The 25,045-nt window shown below is 36.7% G+C and overlaps 1 protein-coding gene across 12 annotated transcripts in view; it reads right to left on the reverse strand.

Moving 5' to 3' along the window:
* LOC112049978 (protein Fe65 homolog) overlaps positions 1 to 25,045 on the reverse strand; it is an 87,669-nt gene that overhangs the window by 41,547 nt on the left and 21,077 nt on the right. For 4 of the 12 annotated variants that reach the window (XM_052888855.1, XM_052888853.1, XM_052888846.1 and 1 more), the window contains exon 1: positions 10,527 to 10,692. The exons of 2 other annotated variants lie outside the window; for them this stretch is intronic. The gene's annotated coding sequence lies outside the window, so the exon portion shown is untranslated. Of the gene's footprint in view, positions 1 to 10,518; positions 10,693 to 25,045 lie in introns of those variants that run through there. 6 more of the 12 variants (XM_052888852.1, XM_052888847.1, XM_052888848.1 and 3 more) reach the window with 3 other exon arrangements.

The raw sequence follows: 25,045 nt of genomic DNA on the forward strand, positions 1-25,045 counted from the left end.
CAGCAGTTGACACAGCGTTGGTGTTTAAGACCCCATTCGCACGAGAACTTTTTTAATGAACGTTAAAAAAACGTTTAAAAATAGTATGAAGTTAAATTAAGGCCTATTTTAAACGCCCAAAATTGGAAACGCAGTAGTGCTCGAAAAACATGTTTTTTTTGTTAGCCCTTGACTACAATCTCACCTGATGGTAAGTGATGATGCAGTCTAAGATGGAAGCGGACTAACTTCTTAGGAGGTGGATGAAAATGGACACTCCTTTCGGTTTCTACACGGCATCGTACCGGAACGCTAAATCGCTTGGCGGTACGTCTTTGCCGGTAGGGTGGTAACTAGCCACGGCCGATGCCTCCCACCAGCCAGACCTGGACAAATTAAGAAAATCTCAATCTGCCCAGCCGGGGATCGAACCCAGGACCTCCGTTTTGTAAATCCACCGCGCATACTGCGCCACGGAGGCCGTCAAAAATGGCCGAATGGTCTTACCTCTACAACCAAAGGTAAACCACCGTCCGTATATATCTATAACTTTCATCAATCTAATGAAACGGGTGTTCTAATAAATAACCGTGAAGGAAAACATCGTGAGGAAACCTGCATACCAGAGAACTTACTTAATTCTCTGCGTGTGTGAAGTCTGCCAATCCGCATTGGGCCAGCGTGGTGGACTATTTGCCTAACCCCTCTCGTTCTGAGAGGAAGACTCGAGCTCAGCAGAGAGCTGAATATGGGTTGATAATGATGATTCATCAATACCTGTGCAAGTTATAACGGACACCGAAGTTGAAAGAATGCACTTCTGACAGGTCGTAAAATACTAATTTTCGTCTGCAAGCGCTGGAGCGTTAAAACGGAAAACTTCCCATTTTCTCACACTCGGTGTAAAGTAATTCATTATCAACGAGCGAGGTGTGTAACGAGCGTACTTATGTGTGAACTGCGAACCTTTGTTTTGTTATCGAAGTGGATAATTCGTTCTTTCCTATTACGTACTCTGAATGGGAAGTGCCTAATTATTTTGAAAGTTAATTATTCTTGTTAGGTCATTACACAGAATATCTTAGGCCTGAATCACATTTGCTCATGTGGATGTCATATGCGATGCGTTTATCGATAAAAAAAACATATTTATTTTTCAAAATATTTTCGTTTCACACAACAACTGCGAACAAAAACGAATGCGCCAGATTGTCTAATAGTCTGGCAAATTTGTTGATGACACTCCCATGATATGCGGGCGACAAGGGGAAAGACTGCGCGGGTGTGAAATCGTGCATGCGGAGAAGTAAGGTGCATCAGTCGTGGGTTTTTCATTCATCACTACACGCCTTCCGGCCCGCGCGGACCATCGGGAGTGTTACGAATGTAGTTGTCAAGCTATAGTCAAGTTTTTGCCTTAACCAGATGGTTACAAAACTGTTGGTTTCTGCACAAAACTAAAATTTCGATTGGTTTATTTGTTTTCTTTAGTCTTCTAACATTTAATTAAAGGTACAAAAATTTCAAATTGTATATATATGTATTTATTAATACATAAACACCTAATAATCAAACTTAACATCAGTTAAATTATTTACAGTCAATTTGTCGTTCAACCACCACAGCACAGCACAAAATGACTCTGTTTAAGGAAATGTGAAGTCATCGCTAAATTAAGATTAAATGACCTCCTTTTTTGGGTCGATTATAAATATTAATTAAGTGTGCTTCTTAAATAAAATTATACTAATTAATGCTATTAATTTATAGACAGTATACGTTATGTAATTTTATCTCATATAATTTTTTTAATACTATATTTTTTGATTTTACCTACTTTACCTTGCACATTTTTATTATACTAGTTAAGTAGTAGTAGTAGTAGTAAGTAGATACAATACCGCATCTACTGTTAACTAGTACAATAAAATAAATAGTCCACTTGGTGTGAAGTTGTTAGCCTATAACACAGCATCACTTCAGAAATTGTATTTTTTACTGATCACAACGATCAAGTACGTTTGAGATCGAAAGTGATGACTCATCGCTTCATAACTTGTCTAAAACTACAACATAGCCTGATTGAGTCGGTCATCGTATTATAGTTAAGCCATTCAGTTACCTAATCATGGTTTTAGGTTAAACATAACTTGAAATGTTGATCTGAGACATTACATGTGATTTTTTTTAAATCATAGGGAACATTTTCATAAAGATATTTGTAATGTGTATTATTGTATATTTGTATAATTCACTTACATTTTTACATAAAATTTACCTTCCTAGTGTAATTATTTTTTTATTATTTTATTTAGTAAATTACAAGTTAGCCCTTGAACACAATCTCACCTGATAGTTACTGATACAATTTACGATGGAAACGTGCTAACTAGTTAAGAGTAGTATGAAAATCCACACCCCTATCGGTTATTACATGACATTATACCGGAAAGCTAAATCGCTTGGCGGTATGTCGTTGACGGTAAGGTGGTAACTAGCCAGGGCAGAACCATCCCACCAGCCAGACCTGGACCAATTAAGAAAACCTCAATCAGCACAGTCGGGGTTTGTACCCAGGGCCTCCATCATGTAAATCTACCACTCATACCAACGCGCTACGGAAGTCTTCATAAAAATTTAACGATCATTATGATCTACGACGTCATTAATTCGTGTCATTTTGTATGGGGAGTTTTCCAGGTATCATGGCAGTGTCGCAAAAATGACCTTTTAAATCACTGTAGCTCCGAAAGTAATGATCGCAGATATCCTGTTACTTCTACAAAATTGCTTTACTATTAGCATACTCCTAATCTATATACAATTAAAAAATTGTAATCATCCCTGTCGCATACTAGCAGAAATTGACATTCAGTCCGACGCCTTTACAAGAAGCATTCATCTAAAGCAGCACTCGACGAAGTGCGCGAGTGTGAGCTCAGCATTACATGTGAATTTTTAAGAGCAATTAACACCGTGCGAACGTAACATGGAGTATGTTTATGTTGTATTTGTTCGCTAATGAGATCTCGCTTTCGTCGCGACGTGATCGTAATTCGAAAGCGGATGTCGCATTTATGATATAGTCATATATTTACCTACATCATTTTATACAATCTAGCTCTTCAGACTTTGTAAAAAAACGCAGAGAATAGCTTTGTCTTTTACATAAACAATCATCATTATCACCAACTGATAGACATAAACTTTCTTTAAGGATTTCTATGCACGGTTTTAAGATTTGTTGTTTAAAAATGGTTCTGGATCTCAGATTCTGGAAAAGTTAGGAGCCTGATATTTGGGAGAATGATATTTCAAAGTGCTTATTAGTGCAAAGTAGCTTCGTTATGACTATAAAAAATACACAATTTGTAAAACTTTTCTCGATAGTTTATTTTTTTGAAAAATACATGTTTTGCTCACATTTTGCTTTCAATGTCAGGAAAAGCAAAGTTATTTTCTTAAATTTTTGTTTTGTATAGAAAATTAGGTATATATCTTGAACTTATGGCCATTTTGTTTTTCGTTATGTTGTTTAATTTACTTGCAAATAGGTAAAAATGGTTTTGGCGCTCACGTCATAAAATTTGCGTCGCGCGTCAATCGCTCCGTTGCCGATTTGCACTCACGTGAAAATCATAATTTGGAGTCTCGTTTGCCCTTCGAATTTTATCCATAACGTACCGACGCGCTGCGCGCTCTTAATTATAGAACTTAGATAGAGAAATGGAGAAAAAAGTATCAAGTCTGAGCTAAAATCGATTCCAGGACCTTTGGAAATCATGGCATTACCAACTGCGCCAAAGCGATCGGTAATTTGTAAAGTCATGAAACTCAATAAAAAAACAAGTAGTAATAAAATTAAAAATTAATAATTAAATATCACTCCCGACTTTAAAAACACTGACAGTATCATGTTAATTAACCTACCTATACTACTTTTTGCGTTCAATTCGAAGTGGCTTTTTTGGTACCTATTTTTTTTTTTACTTAATCCAAAATTAACAAAAAATACACATATAATGAGGACGTGTTCCACGTAATTAAACTTAGGTAAGATTAAGGACTAGCTGTAATTAAATAACTGGTTTAGTTAAAATTAAACGTGATTTCATATACCTAGAAGCGTTTAAACTATCATGAGTGTTATTCATATTAATTGAAACAGCTCATGACTAAGGGCTCCGTATGGGTTTGAAACTATTCGGGCATACTCCGACGTTATATCAAGTGAGTTTTAGACGTGTTTTATAATCAACAAGCGGACACCCGCGACTTCGTCCGCGTGGAATTTAGTTTTCATAAATCCCTCGGGAACCATGGATTTTTCCGGGATAAAAGTAGCTTATGTGTTAATCCATACTATAATCAGCTAATTAGGTTCAGTAGTCGAGGCGTAAAAGAGTAAAAAACATTCATGTCATAAAATCATCAGTTTTCGCCAATCTCGGGAAATCATAGATTTTTTCGGGATAAAAAGTAGCCTATTTGATATTTAATCCACTGAGCTATGACAATATCTACAAGATGACATGATTTAATGGTTATAAGTATATTTGTTTAATCCATAGAATTAATAACAAATGTAATGGTCATTCAAAATATGCTATAACTGTTCTCATTTAAAAGACCTGAATTTAAATTTAATAAAGCCAGCAATAGTGGTAATGCCAGTGGATCTAGGCTTAGCTTTGTAGGTCGCTTCAGGCCGGGTTTTGCTCTGAATCGCTGGATTAAACCTTTCAAATGCCTAAAACTAAAATGTTCAGCGCGTAGCTTCAATTACCTATCTTGTTCTAAAATCTGATTAAAAGTCTTTACTATTCTAGTAATTTGTATAATGAAAATAAATTGCCATATTGTTTACTTTAATTGGTTTTAAAAAAAATAATTATACCACCATGTCATAATAAAAAACCAATTTTCATACCACCTTTTTAAAATGGTATGGAGCAATAAATTTACGCATCTCCCGAAAGCGAAAATAATAAATTAAAAAAAAATACAACCGACTTCAAAACCTGATATGTTCTACCTGCTGATCAGTATGAAGGTGGTGCTAAGCCGGTGATATATTGTACCTGTCATTAAGGGTTTTCATCATCAGACCCCTAATGACAGTCATAAACCATCTAGGTAGAAAGTTCTCAGCAATACGAATTAATCAAGGCCAAACACGATGTAGTTACAGTAAACCGTTAAAGAGTTCCCTTAATTGTCTTTGGTCTTCATCACCAGAGCCCTAATGACAGTCACAACCTATCTATGTAGAAATTCCTCATTATTACAAATTAATCAAGCCCAAACACAAGGTAATTGCTGTAAATCGTTGAGGAGTTCTCTCGTCTGTATTATGGCTCCATCATCAGATTGATTCCATACTTTAACGAAATTGTAGCGCTTTAAAGTCATAAAGGGAAAAATTTACGAACACACTAGGCACCTATATAATTTTTGTAATTTCTCCAGAATTCCATCATCAGATCTTGACAAATGACAATGGAACAAAATGGGTAGTATACCGTTTAAAACAAAAAAAATATTTTTGAAATTGGTCTAGGCGTCCTTGAGTACATTGACATTGTAACAATGTGACATTCGATTTTATTTACTTCTTATTTGATATTTATTACTTATTATTTCACTAGAATTTAACAAGATTTAATAATCAAAAAAGCATGATTTTACATATCGAGACAAAATCCTCAATAATGTAGGACACCCTTTCTACCCGAATGTCTACTAGGTTTGTCCGGCTATTAGGTTAGCCGACCTGGCAACCCTAGCCCCTGGATAGCTACACCATTGAGTATGGTATGTTAATGATATCGGCACCTATGGCTTAGCGGTGAAGGAAAAACATCGTGAGGAGACAAAGAATTTTTCTTAATTTTCTGCGTGTGTGAAGTCCGTCAAAGGCCAGCTTGGTGGACTAAGGCCTAACCCCTCTCATTCTGAGAGGAGACTCGAGCTCAGCAGTGAGCCGAATATGGGTTGATAATGAATGGCTTAGCATATTCTACGAGGGATAGGAGCAACGCCACTAACTTCCCAACTCATAGCTTCTACATAGAATTTCTTGGCCAAATTCATAGCCTATTGCTTCGAAACTTCGTTCGTAATACTCCCGATGGTTCGCGCGGGCCATCGTGTAGCGATGAGTGAAAAACCCACGACTGATGCACCTCACTTCCCCGCACGCACGATTTCACACCTGCGCAGTCTTTCCCCCCGTCGTCCGCATATCATGGGAGTGTCATCAACGAACTTGCCTATGATAATTCGAGGCAGTTAAGGCTACCTCAGCGCGCGTGAACGAAGTCATGGGCATCCATGTAATATATTAATCATAATAATTGTTTTAACAAGTTATTACAACATTAAATATCGAAATACGACTTTCTAACCGTAGTGTACGGTAAGGTCATGTCCAATTTGGAAATATCAATGTATTCAGTTTTATTATTGTCTTTTTTAAATACATTAAGTGGTTATTTGACCTTAGACCCGACTGCTGGCTAATAATTAAATTGCATTTTATGAGCTAGACCCGGAGATATATTTGTTGGATCTGTTCTGTATTTAGGGTTGGCACCCATTCTTACTGCAAGATACCTAGCTAATGTAAGCTAAAATAAAATTTGTCATGAAACTGTAGCAGGTCCAATTCTATACATGGAAGATATTTTGATAATTTTTGTTGGTGGGCTATTATACTTGTATAATCGATAATGAAACTAAACATATATTTTTATTATTTTTTGTGTCTGTCTGTACGTCTTTATGTTGACCGGACATCACCCTGAAACTACTGAATGTATTCAAATGAAACTTGGCGTGATTAGGGACCATAATGCAAGAAAGGTTTTAGGATACTTTTTGTCGCGAATATAAACTCAAAAAAGGTTGAAGTAGGGGTCGAACGTTTTTCGCTGTTAGATTGTAAAATACGTTAGTTTAAAATCTCACTCGTGATATTATAATCTGCCGTCATATTGTGAACTGAAAATACTGATTACAATTTAACGTGTTATTTTTCGGTAAAACCTTTAAATTGTCAATCAGGATAAAAATAAACCATGGAATCACAAAAGGATTACAGCGGGCATAATAAGAATAGTAAAAAATTACAATGGACAAGTCAAAGAAAAAAGAAAAACAAAGAAAATCGGAGCGGTGGCCAGTGCCAAGCCTAATTTTTTTAAACACTTAATTCTTCCATTAGTTAAATGTTGTTATTGTTAATTATAAGTATCATTTAGTCAAATCTAAGTTAGGTTAGGTTAGTTAGTTAGTTATCATCCTACCGGCAAAGACGGACCGCCAATTCACACGCCACACTCCCTTCGGTTTCTACAATGTCGTGTAGAAACCGAAGGGAGTGTGGATTTTCATCCTCCACCTAACAAGTTAGCCCGCTTCCATCCTAGATTATATCATCACTCATCAGATGAGATTGTAGTTAACGGCTAACTTGTAAAGAATTAAAAAAAAAGTCTAGTAGCCAGTAGAATAGACAGGCATCAGACCAAAAATACTACAATTAACAACATTACGAATAGGCAACGTATGTGAACTAAAATAGAGTAAATACGGCCATACCATAAATTGTATGGTTGTTGTGGAGGTCAACGACCCCATGCTCCAGATTACGCGCCATTTTGTTAAATTGTAGCCGGCGTGATGCCGCACTGATTTAGCTTTGAACCCTAACCAGCGCTGATGCCTGATTGTGACGCTTAATGTATGGTTATAGGGTTCTTAACCTTTAGAAAGAGGAGAGTTTGTTTCAACCCTTAAAGAGAGAAAGCTAACATGATGTAGATCAGTAATGCCATCGTAAGAGACTATAAATAAAAAAAAGGTTTTATTTTTCTGTTTTTAATGTGTCCTAGCCAATGATAATTTTATACTATAGATAAGTTACGTGCCTACAAAATCACCGCAAAAAGTGATCCGAATTTAGCTACACCACTATGTGTACACATGCATTAATTTTGCCTTTAATTCCATTATATATTTATGTATAATTAGTTTTTACACTTCCTGAACACACATCTCGACATTATAGACGATATTTAGGTATTATTTGTTTAAATAACGTTCGTTGTTTAATAAGCGACTAAAAAAATAACTTCTGTTCACTGATTTCAGTTATTTTGATTTTAACACAAAATCACTTAACCGATTTTTGAAAAAAATTTATGAGACCAATGTCGAACTATACTCTTTCAAACCAAAAACTCTCTCAATAAAACTCTCCTTTTTTTGAAGTCGTTTAAAAAATCTATTTAGGACTTCATCCCTTGTGACTGACAAGGAGACTGACGTGTCAAAAGTGCTTGTAAACTGAGCCTACTTGAAATAAATGAATTTTGAATTTTGAATTTTGAATTTGACTTGTGATCTGAAGTCACTGGACAAACGAGGAAGCTTGCAATAGTCAATCTACTAACCCAATATTACGATTATATTACGTATATAATTAGTACAATAGTCACGCAACGCTCACGGGTCGTGGGTTCAACCCTGATCGATCACGATCCCGTTCGCACCCTATTACCCAATACCCAGCCTGTTATGAAGTGATCCATCATTCGCGTTTTCGGCGCCCATTTTGGGTCACTAATGGGGCGGAAACTCGAAACGGTCGTGTTGCTAATTGAAAAAAAATATACTCCGCGCCATGAAACAAGTCCTGTAAACGCGGCGAAAATGTGGTGGTTATTACAATAACTACAGTAATAACGGTTAATTATCATATAGCAACAAGTCATTGCTCATTTAAATTTCAATGAAGGATGCTAAAAAACAATATTGCAATAAAATTAGCATGATCATCCATAAGAAACTTTTTGTTAAAAACCGATACCTACATATGTTAGTAGGTGACTATTTAAACCTTACAAAAAGTAGAGCATTCAAAAGACTAAGCCCAAATAGATGTACCATCAGCAAAAACTACGCCCAAATCGATGTAAATTCAGTAAAGAATAAGTCCAAGAATGCATGTACCGTCAACATAGAATCCTACTTCCTACTAATATTATAAACGCGAAAGTTTGTATGGATGTACGTTTGGATGTTACTTGGCTAAAATTTGGAATGGAAATAGATTTTACTCTGAATTAACACATAGTCTACTTTTCATCCCGCAAAATCCATGGTTCCCATGGGATTTGTGAAAAAACTGAATCCCACTCAGACGAAGTGGCGGGCGTCCGCTAGTTAGTCCATAAATCGATATTTTTTTTTTATTCTCTACAAGTTAGCCCTTGACTACAATCTCACCTGATGGCAAGTGATGATGCAATCTAAGATGGAAGCGGGCTAACTTGTTCGGAGGAGGATGAAATCCACACTCCTTTCGGTTTCTACACGACACCGTACCGGAGCGCTAAATCGCTTGGCGGTACGTCTTTGTCGGTGGGGTGGTAACTAGCCACGGCCGAAGCCTCCCACCAGTTAAATGTTCACCAGATGTTCTTCAGCAAACGCTAAGTCTAGCAATATCCCTGAAATCGAAAATCAAGCCCAATAGTTAATGATACTTTACTTTCCCTAAACCTATTGGCCTAAACCCTTTCATTCTGAGAGGAGACTCGAGCTCAGCAGTGAGCCGAATAGGGGTTGATAATAAAGATGATGATGATGACATTACTTTCTAATAAGACTAGGCCTATTAATTTATTATAAAACACGGCTAAAACTCACTTAAAATAAATTAATATGAATAACAGTTATGGTACTTTAAATTCTAAAAAAAACCTAGGCCTAATACGTAATGACTATTAAGCAGATTAAAGAATAATAGGCAGATAGAGCGCACAAAACACGACGGTGTCGTAGCCTTTTAAAATACAAAATTAAATACCAATAAATTCTCGAGTCAGCACGACACGAAGCGTCGCATCAGTAATTTTCAATATTATTCAAGAAAAATAGCGTCTTATGTTTTTAAATATTTTAAAAACTGTTCCCAAAAACTAAAGAAATAAGATGGAGTTTTTTTTTATTGGTACTTATTAATTATTACTATATTACTTTACTTTGCTAGTGTTAAATTTGAAATACAAATTATGGAAATAGTTTGTTTAAGCGGATGTCAAGGAGACGCGTGACGTTTCTTTTTTTATCGGTTTGACCGGCTTCATCACTTTGCTTGAAAATACTCATTCTGGATCATCTTTATTCTGTGTGCATACCTAACAGATAGAAAAACAGCCAAAATCACCGTGCTTTCTAAGTACTTGCTTAAAATATATCAACATTATAAATTAAAATTAAATTATTAAATAAGTACGTAGGATAAGCAATGAAATAAGTAGGTCATTTTTAAATGACTAAATCCATTCAACTGTTCGTAAAATATTATTATATTGGTGGGTACCTAACAAAACTAATGAATGGAATTAACTCAAAACCTTTTAAATGTTGACCTAGACACGAATATAATCACGCTATAACTTAATAACTAACACAATAAACATTAAGTAAAACACGAAAATTATAACTAATTTACAAAAGCATTAAAAAAACCTTCGTACACCGTTAGCGCACAGAATGAAAAATGTTCTCACTTTACGTAAAAATCACTTTTTAAAAACACCCAATTAAAAAATAAATGTCACTAATAGGGCACTGTTTAAAAATGGAACCGCTATAAAACAAAATGGCGGACGCGAGCAATAGTGCATGTACACGCGCGGCCGGCAGTCGACTGAACGAAGAGGGCATCGAGGAGGGAGGGCGCCCTCCCTGGTAGGGTTGCTACAGTCTAAACTAATATTACTATTACATTTTTTTTGTATAATATGACCAATGTTCCCGTTCCTCTCCAATTAGTCAGAAAGGTCTGTGTTATGAGTGGGTACGACAATAATCCAGCGGTTTGAATCCATAACCGAGAGGTCATAGGAGGTTTAACGTTGAGCTATTGGCGCTAAACAACATACAACTGCGCAGTTAAAACTGAAGGTTTTTCATTTGAAAACTACATCTTTACTGAGTAACGTTGGTTAAATTTTATCCATGTAATTGTAGGTATACCCATGGGAATGGAAACTGCGCGGGAACTGTGAAACCGGGTTGTTTGTATGTTTGATTGCATGCATTGAATAGACTCTGAAATTACTGAAGCGATTTGAAAAATTATATTGGGAAGCTACACAATCACCGAGTGCAATTTAGGCTATATTTTATGCCCTTATTCCTACGAGAACGGGAACCACACGGGTGAAATAATAAATATTATAAGAAAAGCCGTTCCATGTTTTCTATTGAAACAATATACAGAGCGAAAAAAAAACTAAATTCAAGAAATTTTAAAAATTTACTTTTCTCAAAATAGGTAACCTATTATGAAACAGGAATTCAACAGTTCAAAATATCATAAAGACTCTACAATATCTTAAAGACGCTCAAGTTGAGTCGTGCTTTAGTAAGGCGAAGCGAAGGCAACTATACTTAAATCGAATTTATTATATAAAACGCTCATGCTGAACCATTTCACTTGTGCACCTTTACAATAAAACTAAAATGCAGCAAATCTATGAAAAAATAAAACGAGAGGTACATGGTGACAACCCTGGCCACAAACTACACTATAGAGCATAGACGATGCTCCTCAGCTGATTGTACATATAAAAACTTTTTGGTTCTTTTAGCTCTGCCTCACCGGCCATTCTAGAATGAATCGAGTTCTTTTTGTTAACTGCGATTTTGTAAAGTCATTTTTATTTTGCTGATTCATTGGTTCAGTGGCTAGCTTTTACGAATTTAGATATTGAAGTCCAAGGTTTGAGTGTCGGATGGGGATGATGTACAGAGAGAGATTATCATCTATTGACAAAGACGTACCAATTGATTTGTTTGATTTGAAAAACCATTCAAAGATTCATTATGTATTAGCCTATTTTAACGGCCCACTAGGGCAATACCTCGCTCCTGAAATATAGAGCTTGATCCACCATGCTGCTTCAATATGGCTTTTGACGGCCTCCGTGACGCAATGGTTTGCGTGATGGATTTACAAGACGGAGGTCCTGGGTTCAATACTCGGCTGGGCCGATTGAGGTTTTCTTAATTGGTCCAGATCCGGCTGGTGGGAGGCTTCGACCGTGACTAGTTATCTCCGCCTAATAAGTTAGTCCGCTTCCAACTTAGATTGCATCATCACTTACCATCAGGTGAGATTGTAGTCAAGGGCTAACTTGTAGATAATAAAAAAAGAAGGTTTACGTGATACCGAGGTGTGTCCACTACCTTCCTGACTAGACTGTAAAACACACTTATTTCTACAATCCGACCTAGGACTCGCACCCACCAACCATACTAACGTAACACGGCATACTATGACAGAAAGGTCCCCAAGTCAAGGTCGAGTTATATTGAGGAAAGTAAAAGTAGTTGTGGAACGGAACAACAATCATGATAACTGGTATAACTCACTCGAGACTGTTATCATTAAGCACTTGTCTAAAGTAATGTTATAAAGAGATTAAATTTGATTTTTGTTTGTTTGTTACCACTATATTCTGAAACTAATAAAGGCCCATATTAAATGTTCTTTCACCAATAAAAATTCAAGCCGTGACAGCCCAGTGGATATGACCACTGCCTCGGAGAGTTTTTTTTTCTTAGCTGGGAGGAAAAAATCCCTACGGAATTCTACCGTCAGGCATGACATGTCCGACTCGCACGGACTAAAAATAATCCCCCAAAACTCCTGGGTCAGCAGTCAGCACAGAACCGCGTAGCATTACTTCCTGCTTACCGATCACTTATCATTCCTAGCGTTCCTTTTTCTCTTGTTCTTTCTCTCGTTTGCTTCCGAACCATTAATGTTCGAAGCGTGTTAGCGCATTGTACCATTCGTCTTCGCTCGCTAACATACGAGCAACAAGAGTTTGCGCATTAAACTCTCCTGCTTCCTTGGCCCTGCTGTTAAGTCTGCCTCGGAGGGCGTAAGTTGGAATCCGATCCGGTGCGCCTCCAATTTTGCCGTTATTTGCATATTAAGAAATTAAATATCACGTTTCAAACGGTGAATGAAATCATCTTGAAGAAGTTTGCCACAGAATTTTTTTAGTTCGTATACTTTTGTAAAGTCTACCAATTGGGTCGCGTGGTGAACTATTAGCCTAACCCCTCACATTCTATTAGCCTAACCCCTCTCATTCGTGATTATACAGTCAGCCGAATATGAGTTACCAATGATGATTATAAAAGATTGTGGTCGTAATCAAAATCAGCCGATGGACGTACACTGCAGGACATAGGCGTTTTGTAAGGACTCCGAGCAGAGTCCTGAACTTGTGACTACAGGGTGTAGGGTTAAGGAATTCCTTGACGATCGATCAACACTCCCCGTTCTCTGCTCGTGTTGTTCTCCCTGCCTAGCAAAATTTGGTAAGATCCTATTAGAGCAGCTTTGGATACTCGTTCTAATATAGAACTAGCTGCACTTCTAGAGAGACCAAGGTCTTGAAGCAAGTTATAGAGAGATTTTGCTGGTAATCCTCTCGTACCTACGTCTACGACGTACAGACTAACTACATAGCCATTTTTAGTTAGCTCATAATATTTATTCACTTTTATACTGTGGTCCTTCGTAATGTTAGTCTCCCACGGCACAGTAAGCTCTATAAGTATTCACTTAGTTTGTTAGAACAAAAGGAAAATGTCTGGTCTAGATCTCGAAATAGCGACATCCGCTGGGATTTTAATGCTTTTAATGTATTAGTATAAAAATATAGTTGAAAAGAAAGTAAAATATGTGAATAATCAGACACATCAGAATGTTGTGAAACGGACCCTTAGCATTTTTGCAAATTAAAATGCTAAGGGTCCGTTTCACAACATTCTGATGAAACAGCGAATTAAAACAGAAGCGCAATAAAACAAAGAAATTTAATTTAAACCGAAATCTCAGCGCACGCTCTATTTAATTTTAGAATAGTTAGTTAGTTCATTAAGCAGCGAAATTAATTAACGCATAATTAAATCGCGCGGATTGTATTCTGTAGCATAGCACGGTGGAAACATTTGAACGAGAAAACTTTATAATTTCAATGTACGCCCGCAAACAAGCGGTACACGGTTCAGCGAACTTTTAACAGCTTGCATTGCGCCTACGTATTTAATTTTTTTTTAATTGACTTTTTTACGGCCTCGCGTTCTGACATTTTTGTGCCTATTGATGAAAATCAGCTTTTAGACTAAATCAGCTTTGTGACTAAATCGATGACCTCCAAGGTGCACTTGTGGTTTTTCATAGATATACATTTTAGGTTAACTGGGGTTAATTTAAGATTTTATATTTTCTTTTTTTTTTAATTCTTTACAAGTTAGCTCTTGACTACAATCTCACCTGATGGTAAGTGATGATGCAGTCTTAGATTTATTTATTTATTTAGGAAGACCAACCGCAGAACATTGTATCGTGTATACATATTGATTACATACATTGTGCCCAATGGTGAATGTTCAACTTATTACAGATCTTCACAACGTTTACAATATGTAAAAAATATAATACATAGTTTATGTTATCTAACTACAATATTTATCTTAATTCTAAAAATTAAAAAATATTACAAACTATTTACAATACTACAAATTAAATTAAATTAAAACACGAAAATACAGAAATACAAAAATACAAATTGAATTAAAACAAACAAAAAATAAAAAAAAATAGATGGAAGCACTAGTTAGGAGGAGGATGAAAATCCACACCCCTTTTAGGTTTCTACACGACATCGTACCGGAACGCTAAATCGCTTGACAGTACGGCTTTTTCGGTTGGGTAACTAGCCACGGCCGAAGCCTCCCACCAGAAAACTTCTTTTCATTGGCCCCCAACTACAGTGCCTTGGAGAGCACGCTTTGCAACTAGATATTTAAACTATTATGCTATTAAGAATACAGTACAGATTCATGCTACACCACATGTAAATCTCCAATTAATGGAATCACCGGCCGGTGTTATTGTGTTATTGCACCGTTTGTTATGTTATTGCACAGTTACAAAATGTCACGTTCGGTTCGTTACGGCGCTCGTTCTGTCCGCAATCGTTATAGCCACTCGACGAGAGAACAGTTTTTATTGTCAAATATATAGTCAGACTCAGACTAAACGGAATGAGACGTGGAATATTGTCATTGGTCTGCAATATGTTGTACTCTGTTATAAGTAGTTTTATTTTATAATACACAAAAGCAGTGTTCAAACTGAATGAACTAAATAAAATTACCATAAATCGAGAACATAAAGGAGTAGGTAGGTACTAATAGACAGTAGAACATACGAGTAAATCAATAATTTTAAATATATTAATATTTCTCTATATTCTGCTCGTTTGTCTGTAAGAAAATAGTTCCAAGTTCTTATTCTAACATTATTTACGCCCTTAAATAAGATAGGACGCCATCTTCCATGATGATGTTTGGAAGTCTTGTCCATGATGACGCTTCGCGACTCGTTGAGCTATGTCTCTATCTGTGTCTATAAGGATCTCCTCATTTCTGATTCGATCATTCAGAGATACTCCGAACATAGCTCGTTCCATCGCTCGCTGTAAGACGGGCTTTAAATAAGTGGGTACGACCTTAGAGTAGTTATTGTAAAGATGTAAATTTTAAATGGTGAAATTGTCATTTGAATCATTAAATACTTAATAAATAATTTGCATGCCTAATTGGCAAGATACATTTACCATCTACATCTACCGACCACCTGTATAAATAATGCATGTATCTGCAAATAAATAAATTGATTGATTGATTGATTGAGTACGAAGTATACTCGAAGTCGTACCAACTTCTAGCATTACAAAAATTGTCGCCAGGCCAACGGGCGGAGAATTCTCAAAGACGATTCCATAATTGTGGAACTATCGAGGCTTAAAACTAATAATGTCTAATAAATAATGTATGCCAATGAGAAACATACGGTACAAGTAATTAATTATAACGCAAAAACCGGTAACGTTACGAAGTGTTGCAACAGTGAAGCGATTAGGTAAAGGTTGCGGTTCAACGCGCATCGGGCTAACGCGCGCACGCATGTCTTACTGAACTGAGTAAGTACCAGTTAACTTAATAGCGTTCAAGTATAACCAATAACCACTATTATCCATTAATTTATTATTCACTAGTGGACGCCCGCGAGATTTTCGGCTTAACCTAAATTTTCAATTTTATGTTATTGTTTGTAGCGAACAGGTTCCAAAAGTGCTTGGTCGACTTTGACTATTTTAGCACCATTAGAAGCTACACTATCAGTGAGTAACATGGGCTAAATCCACTTGGACAATTAAGGATCTGCAGCATATATTTGGCTACCATACTTATCTATTTGTATATGTCTATTTTTATCTGTACCAAACTTTCTTTCGTTCGTTCGTTATCAAACCTTATTCGGCTCACTGCTGAGCTCGAGTCCCCGCTAAATATAAGAAAGGTTAGGCCAATAGTCCACAACGCTGGCCCAATGCGGATTGGCAGACTTCACACACGTACAGAATTAAGAAAATTCTCAGGTATGCAGGTTTCCTCAGGTAGACTATTGGCCTTACCCCTCTAATTCTGAGAGGAGACTCGAGCTCAGCAGTGAGTTGATGACGACGATGTCTGGGCACCACAGGCTCTCGGTCTACTCAGTCAGTTGTTGTCTACTGGTAACAGACGCCGCGAGTACGAGCCTATGAATAATTAATCATCAGCGACCGACGACCGGCGGAACGTATTGATTCTCCATTAGGAAGCCATTTATACGATACAGCATGGCGGCTTTAGTGCAAACAGAGGCGTTTATTGACTGCTATTGTTCATTGTAATTGTTTTGTGACAGTTTTACTATGTTGACATAGCCTGTGGCCAGTGGTGCGCATTGTATAGATGCAAAAATACACTGCTTATCCTTTTGGCATATTATCTACTTACAAGCAGTTGACCTATTTAATATTTTGGTCTTTATTATTCTGTTAAAATAAACATCAAATCAATTGAGCAATGTCATCTACCTACTGTATGAAATCCACGAAGGGTTGTCGGTATGCACCGGATGACATTTACATAGAATGTCAATTTCGCATATGTCATACATACGTACACCCGTCAAATTTAGTGAATAAGACTGCAGGTAGTTCGCACGGCATGTGAGTTTTAGCCGTCCCGTCGTACACCTAAAGGTGGGTACAGATTGGTGCAATGCAACATGTAATGTAATATTTTGCCTTACATTGCATGTTCCCTGCTGCCTTGGACGTGTGGCGCGCGCGGTACGCGCATTGACTACGAATCAGTCGGCTCAGTCCTGCGCACACTGCGCGCCCCTTTGTGTTCGTACCAAAAACCGACAAATCTCGGATCGAACCGCGCACGAGTTGTAACGCTCGGAGCGTGCGCGACCCCGGCGCAGTTCGTGCGCGCGAGGCGTCCAAACCAAGAGCATTCGTGATACATTGCAGCAATGTGGACGTCAAATTCTTGCATTGCATGTTGCATTACATGTTGCATTGCACCAATCTGTACCCACCTTAAGGGCTAAGGCTTTAGTATGTTTTATTATTCATTTATTAAATTTATTGCATAATATTGTATTAAATAAAAATATAATACTACTATAGTAGATGAAATTCTTTAAGTGACCAGTTGCTAAACCCAACAATTTATTTATTTATTTATTTATTTTTATAGGGTACCAACAGGTTATGACAATTAAAATTGAGTTTTACAAAAACATAGATTAGTGAAGTTGTTGTGTCATAGACCCACTTATAGGTTACCTCAACATGCGTAATTGAATACTCGAATAGATACATAAAAAGAATAATAAATAGGTTAATTAGACTAAATTAGGGAGAAAACTGTTTTAGATTTGCGTTTGAAAATATAGATATGGATCTATCACACAATTACATTATGAATACATATACAATGTCAAGAATTGCATTAGATTAAACCTGGGAATGAGACCGACTAAAGTTCCTGGCATGGCTTAAAAATGATTTGAGAAATATCATCATCACCATCATCCCCATTAAAATCAAAAATTAAAACCTTTTCTGTCCTTTACAATGCGTTTCAGTTGAGTTGAGTCGAGTGGTCCACTCATTATCGCCATTGACAACGTCTTGCTTAAGAAATGATTTTTTTTAAAGTTAGCCCTTGACCACAGAAAACATATGCCTTGACTACAACCTCACCTGATAATAAGTGATGATGTGATCTAATATGGAAGCGGGCTAACTTGATAACAGGATGAAAATCCACACACCTTTCGGTTTCTACACGACGTCATGGGTAACCCTTTCATGTAGTTTTTAGTCTGAATGTATTTTTTTTTTATACAAAATAAGCTCGCGCTTAACCACGATCTCACCTGATGGTAAGTGTAGATGTGGCCTAAGGTGATACGTGCTTGCCTAGAAGATGCCTATTCACTCTCATCTTAAAGATGCCCAAGTTGTAAGAATTAGGAAATACTGACTTCGGGAGAGAGTTCCATACCCTAGCCATACATATAAGAAACGAAGAAGCAAATCGCTTCGTACGAGTCCTAGGAATGTCAATGACGTAGGGATGGAAACCTACCCGGTGTCTTAAATTATTTGCGCCCGTAAAACTCGTGGATTTTTAGTGAAAAGGTAACCGAACCCATTAGGAATCGGGTTGTTAGGAACCATCGCCCCTGGTACACAGTAAGAAAACTTAACCCTTAACAAATACCAAATAAGAAAAACAACTTACTCAAATGTAAAATGTACCTCAGGAACTGAACTAAAGTCAACAATCCGCACATCGCATTGCACTACCATTGGAAAACAAACCGATATCTGACTAATACCCGTGCGTTGCTCTCCGCGAAAGCCTTAAAACCACCCTGATTTGCTCGCAAACGAATAACAACTCTATTTCCATTATTACTACAGTTGAAATTTCCTTGCTAATAAATTAACCAGTCTGATTTGTTAACAAAGAAATGCCATCCTTATTCTGCAGAGCTAAGGTTCAAAATCAATATTAGGACAACGACTTGTTTATAGGGTACCGGGAAAACCGTGTAGCTGACTCATATCCGAACTGAATACCTGAAACTACGTCACTATTGTTCACAACATTTCACAAGTTTTTCATAGAAATTGACTTGTGGAACGTAATAGTAGGTTTGTGGAAATTGTTTGAAAAATATAGTACATTCTAGATTATCTATCGATCTAATTTCTGTAGTAAAATAAAGAATATCTATACACTAGCTGATGCCGCGCGGTTTCACCCGCGTGGTTCCCGTTCCCGTTGGAATACGGGAATATATACTTCTTCCTCGATAAATGGGCTATCTAACACTGAAAGAATTTTCCAAATTGGACCGGTAGTTCCTGAGATTAGTGCGTTCAACCAAACAAACAAACTCTTCAGCTTTATAATATTAGTATAGATAAAATAAAACTGTAACAGGTCAATTTCTGTTTATTGAAGATATTTTCAAAATTTGAGTTGGAAAGCATTATAAATGGATACTGAAGCCAAAATTATTTTTATTATTATTTTTTATTTGTCTTTAAGTGTTTTTGTTGACCGGGAATCATGTTGAAACTACTGAATGAATTTAAATAAAACATGGCACTGTTTGAGACCATATCACGAAGAAGGGGTTGAAAGTTTGCATGAAAAGTCCTTAATTTTTGTATATTCCTTGTAAAAATTGGTATGTGTACTACTTAGAAAAATACTAAACATGATTTTTCAAAACTCTACCCCTAAAAGGTTAAAAGGGGTTGAAGTTTTTTTAATATATCGTACATGCTTTGAGTTTTAGTTTTGAAAAAAAAATGGTGGACTATTTAATAGATTTTATAGAATATGCGTAAATATAAATAGAAGGGAGTGAAATAGGGGTAAATGTAATATTAAAGCGTCTGTCTATAATTTTAAAATAACTGTTTTCTCAAGTGCTTTTATTACATAGAACTTATTTACACAATACTAACACACACACGAGATTTTTTAAAATTTTTGTCTTTCACGAGATTTTGTAAAATTATGTCGATGGCTTCATCGATATTGCTTAAACTTTCTATCTTGAAAAGTTACATGTAAAGACCTGAATTTCACACGAAAAAAGTTGCGGGCGTCCTCTAGTTCTAAAGTAAAGTAATAACTCATTTATTTATTCCCGTTTTACCATAGATGGGAATTGGTTCAACGATTTGCATGTACGCGACAGAAATGAACTGGTACAGTGGAAATCCGCACAAAACGTGCTCAAGAGGTTATTCGTATTGTAACAATGACAAGTTAGTTAAGGACCCGCCCGAGTGTGCTTCTGAGTCCAGCGACTCTAAGCGTCTTTAATAATAATAATAATAATAATAATAATAATTTATTTATTTGCTTTAAACATGGGTTACACTTGTTATAAAATTAAATATACAATTAATTATTCGATCCAAACATGTCTTAACGACGAAGATGACGTAGAAACACTGAATGAAGGCCTAGGATAGACTGACTTATCAAGCTATTGTTATTCTTTTTACGGCCAAGGCGGCCAATCTCATGATAAGATTAACCATGTACACAGAAGATATTATAATGCACAAGTGTGTGCACCAGCACATGTGCACTCTCTGTTCCCTCACTCTCACAGTCCAATGGGATACTAACTACAATAAAAATGTCTCCAATGGGGGATACTCTTGTCACATACTAACAACCATCCTAAAACTCATCTGCTCACAGTCTTTTCGATTATGGTGAGCAGATGGGTTTTATGTGGGACACAATATAACAAGGAACAAAAATATTAATAACGTATTTTTTTTGGCCTGACCCGGGATTGACGACCACCATTCTGGTAAAGTAATAAATAAGATTTTTAATTGAGAGGTCCTGGGTTTGATTTCCAGCGCGGATCTCAATTTAGGATTTCATACTATCATCATCATCATTATCAAAATGAGGTTCTCAGGTATGTAGACCATGTTTTTCTTCACCGTGTGAGATACATGTTTAATTTCTCTATGGAGCACATAATTTAAAAGTTGGAGGTGCATGCCCTGGACCGGATTCAAACATACGCCCTCCGGAATCGGAGGCAGAGATTATATCCACTAGACTCTCATGGCTCTATTGTATACTATAGGTATTCTAAATTGCTTCTACCGGTGGCATCGGCCGTGGCTAGTTACCACTCAACCGACAAAGACGTACTGCCAAGCATTATCAGTTTTTTTTAATATTATATGTAAAATCATAGTAATTTTAAGTTTTAAAGTGAAGTCGTTTATTCACAACTTCATAAGTAATAGTCCAAAAAGCGATCTGTGCGTTTAATAAAATATAGTTGATTTATTGTTATGAAAATACATAATTATAGGTATTGAAAAAATGGAAATAATTTGAAAAGTCGCGATTGAAAACCCCGGTCCGTGAGACCGGCGTCTCTGATATTGTAAGTCAATTTGACGTCATCGTTGGCGGGTTAATAATTTTCAGAAGTAATCCACCCTTCAGTCCCTTCACATCAATATAAGTCTTTACTTGAGAGGTGACGGTATTCAAAGTTGACCAACTAATAACTATTCAAATTCTAATACAGTCTCGTTAAGCACGATTCGTATTCCGCTCACGTAGAGCTGACGAATTTTATTAGTATTTAAAACAGCAGTAAAATTAAAGGACCTAAATTTTCTGAAAGACGTCTGGGATGAAAAATAGCTACCTAAATATCATCATCATCATCATATCAGCCGATGGACGTCCACTGCATTACATAGGCCTTTTGTAGGGACTTCCAAACATCACAATACTGAGCCTGCATCCAACGAATCCCTGCGACTCGCTTGATGTCGTCAGTCCACCTGGTGGGAGGGTCGACCAACACTACGCTTACTAGTGCGGGGTCGCCATTCCAGCACTTTGGGACCCCAACGTCCATCGGCTCTTCGAACTATGTGCCCCGCCCATTGCCACTTTAGCTTCGCAACTCGTTGAGCTATGTCGGTGACTTGTAAACATATCTAAATATATATAAAATCAAAGGTGACTGACTGACTGTCATAGTGATCTATCAAAGCACAGCCCAAACCACTGGACGGATAGGGCTGAAATTTGGGATGCAAGTAGATGTTATGACGTAGGCATCCGCTAAGAAAGGATTTAGATCAATTTTTGCCCCAAGGGGATAAAATAGGGGATGAAAGTTTGTATTTTGTCAATTTTGTGGCGATTTGGCTGAAATTTGGAATTAAAATAGATTTTACTCTGGATTAACACACAGGCTACCTTTCATCCCGGAAAAATCCATGGCTCCCTCGGGATTTGTGAAAAACTGAATTCCGCATTGTATGTATCAGATGCATTGAGTTTGCTGTGAGCTCTTCTCAGACCAAGGCGCGTTTGGAACCCTCGTAACTTTAATTTTAAGTTTTCGTCTATTATTACCACCATTAGATTAAATTAATTTTTGACATACCTATAACTGACTTTTCAAAAGTGCTTGTAAACTAAGCCTAATTGAAATAAATGAATTTTGAATTGATTTGATTGCATTGGAGCCATCGGTTCGGAAGGCGTAGTTTCGAATCCGGTTCGGGTCCTTCAACTTTTCAATTATATGCGTTTTAAGAAATTAAATATCACATGTCTCAAACGGTAAAAGAAAAACATCGTGAAGAAACCTGCATACCTAAGTATTTTCTTAATTCTCTACCTGTGTGAAGTCTGCCAATCCGCATTTGGTCTCGTGGTGGATTAAAGCCTAACCCCTCTCATTCCGAAAGGAGACTCGTGCTCAACAGTGAGCCGAATATGGGTTGTTAATGATGATACCATGGGGCTTCTGCCAGTAGCATATTGCAGAGGTAGTTCGTAATTTTTAAGTTGTCCTGACGATTAATAGAACTAATTGTGTTAGCTTAATTCTCTAATAAAGCTTTTTTCTTTCTTTCTTTCATATACATATAAACGGAATCCTTGTTTTTTATTTCGGTGTAAAATACATGTTTCAAGAAAATCCGCGCCTTACTATGCAGTGGAGGGCCTGGGGTAGCGCAGGGAGGGGCACTGGCGCCAAGATGTCTGCAGATAGCGCTCGCGTGACTCGCTCGTTTCGGTGAACGAGCCAGTAGCCTCGTGTGATACTACCATCGATCGGTTACTGGGTTACCGACGTTAGGCATAGCATCGCATACATAAATATTAACTGCTATTGCTCAGTGGTTAGCCCATGTCCTGGTTTGAATCCGGGGTCGTATGAATGGATTGATTTTGTTTTTCAAAGTCAGTTTGAAGGTACCTTAAGGTCAATGTCATTAACACTAGAAGCGAACGTTCCATATTTGACCCATTTGTATATAAATTCTTCCTGTTCTAGTTTCATTTTTACTACAGTTCGAATCATAATTTTTTCTTTCAGATGTTTAATGAAATGTGATCATGATTATTTATAAAGATTTATACAGAAGTTAAATATCATAAATAACTGTATTCACCTCTAAGCGCGGCATAAAATCAGCTTGAAAAATTCAGTTTGCAAGAAGTATCAACAGAGTTGTTTTTTCCATTTGCTGATAATTTGCTTCGAATACTATTCATAGCTTTTTATAATAAAATGGATTTTTTTTAAATCTTTAAATTATTTTAAAATAAATACCACAATATACTTCAGTTAATAAAGAACAAAGTTACCTCATATTGCTGTAAATTAAATATTTTTAAATAGCAATCAAAAATGTGCCGCTTTTATCACGTTCTGGACTTAACCCTCGGTATTGGCTGAAACTTACTTACTTACACTACATAAAAGGTTACAATTTATCATCGAAGTTACTGGTTGCTTTTTTAATAAGTAAAATAATTTACGACATTTTATTATACACTACACACATAACATACACTAGCATACATACATAGATACACTGGGTCATCATAAATAAAATCATGTGTGTGTTTCATAAAATGGGTCATCAAAAAGATGATGATGATGAGGATGAGGATTTATTTTTAAATATTGACTATAAATAAATCTTATTAAGTTACCCGATACCGGAACTCTAAAAGAGTTTACTAAAACTTTGAGCCCAGACTTAGTTGTAGAACTTTTGAGTGCTCTCAGCTTCGGTTACTTGTCTTTTACATTATCTCAAAGAAATACACGCTTGCCTCGTCGGCAGGCGAAGCACGCGCGCTCTGGTACGAAGACGGTTTTATTGGACCATCGTAAAGTGGTCTCAACATTTAACATTTTAGAATGGTGGACCGCTTAAAATTATAAAATAAATAGTAGCTGAGAACTAGTGTTTCAATTTACTTTAATTCAAAGTTATAAAAAACTCCCAACAACTGTAAGAGAGAGACGAACATATCTTAGCATTCCATGGATTGATGCTTTCCATTGAATTCGTACATACGGTACTATTTAACCTCCAATTAAGGATTAAATAATTCCTAAACTTTTACTAATTTTGAAAGTACAAGTTTATTGATATATAACTCTATGGTGATCATAAAATGAAATTTGAAATCGCCCTACTCTAGAGTGACCCTGATGTAATATAGCGATGTCTCCGAAGTGGGGAATTCGAGGTAACTTCACGTCGTCAAAGTCATAGCTAGGTCACCCATTGGCCCTGACGCGTTTCACCCGTGCTTATTATAAGAATAACTAAGATGTGTACCTGTAAACCTTTAAAAACATTTCATGCAAGGAGTCACTATTCAGACTAGAATACCATATGTGTTTTTTAATGTGACCGACATTAAAATTACCCTCCAACTAGTCGGAAAAGGCTGTGTTATTAATTTGTACGACAATAGTCCAGCGGGTTGCGATCGAACCACCATCACGGCGATGAGCCCGACCCCTTTAGCGTGTTGCTACTGAGGCATATGCAAAATGTCATTATTCAGACTAGGATACATTACATACGAGATGTCATTCAGACTGGTAAGTTGTCTGGAATATCGTGGTCTTTATTAACATACTGTTTTGGGCTGTAGAGTACGAACAAATAAGCTTGTAGAAAAAAGAGTTCTTATATCTTACAGGTCATTAGGT

This window comes from Bicyclus anynana, chromosome 23 (assembly GCF_947172395.1).
Source record: "Bicyclus anynana chromosome 23, ilBicAnyn1.1, whole genome shotgun sequence".
NCBI classification, from domain to species: Eukaryota; Metazoa; Arthropoda; class Insecta; order Lepidoptera; family Nymphalidae; genus Bicyclus; species Bicyclus anynana.